The following is a 1,004-nucleotide window of genomic DNA, read 5'->3' on the forward strand; positions in this document are numbered from 1 at the left end:
TCCTTTTTTTTTTTTTTTTTTTTTTTTTTGTACCAAGAATCAAACTCAGGGCCTTGAGTTTGCCAGCTAGGTACTGCACACTTATCTGCATCTCTGGCTCTCCTTCCTTGATGTTTGCTTCCCCATGGCCACGTCATGAGGCATTTTCTTTGCCATGCCACCCTGCCTTGGAGCCAGCCTACCATGGATTGAAACCTTTACAATCTGAGCCAAAATGAACCTTTCTTGCTGTGGGTGTCAGGTATTGTGTCTCAGCAACAGGGCTTACAGAATTTATGCTTGACCAAGTCTCTTTCCTCATCTATAGCCCAAGTCTCTTCCCTCATCTATAGCCCCAGCCTTGGTGAAAAGACTGGCTTCTTGTGTGATGAGTTTTAAATATTTAGTATTCCACTTGAGACTTTGTACCTCCACTCCCCAAGTTGGAGCCTAAGAAAAAGTCACCTGAAATAGAGGCATAGTGAAATAGCAACTAAAATTTGCACAGATCTATTTGCAGTCTCAGGGGTTTTTGTTTGTATTTTGGTTTTGTTTTCTGGAGGGGAAATGGGATTTGAACACAGGGCCCTCACACTGAGCTTTATCTCCACTTTTATTTTCAAGTAGCCCAGGCTGGGCTCAAACTTGTGACCTTCCTTTGTTGTGCTCAGATGTCCCCAAAGACCACCAAGGAGTCCAGTCCGATGTAAATACACAAGGAGTTTATTACTACAAGCTTGAGCCTGGACTTCACCGGTGCAGCGGTTCAGTGACAAGAGCCTGGACCCTCTATTAAAGCCCATTTTTATAGGGTTTGGGAGGCTTGAAATTTTCCCTTTTTCATTGGTTATATTTTATATCTTAAAGCTATTGGATGTTGCTGGGGAACTTGCGAAAGTGGGCAGGCAAAAGCGGGAAGGGGCTAGAATCTAAGGGGGGGCAGTTTCAGTGGAAGGTCAGTGTGTTCCTCTAATCTGTACATTTTGTCTTTCTTCTCTCTTGCAAGGTTATGTTTTCTTTTTTTT

This window comes from Fukomys damarensis, unplaced genomic scaffold (genome assembly GCF_012274545.1).
Source record: "Fukomys damarensis isolate Sample0158 unplaced genomic scaffold, DMR_v1.0_HiC HiC_scaffold_2, whole genome shotgun sequence".
In the NCBI taxonomy this organism is placed as follows: domain Eukaryota; kingdom Metazoa; phylum Chordata; class Mammalia; order Rodentia; family Bathyergidae; genus Fukomys; species Fukomys damarensis.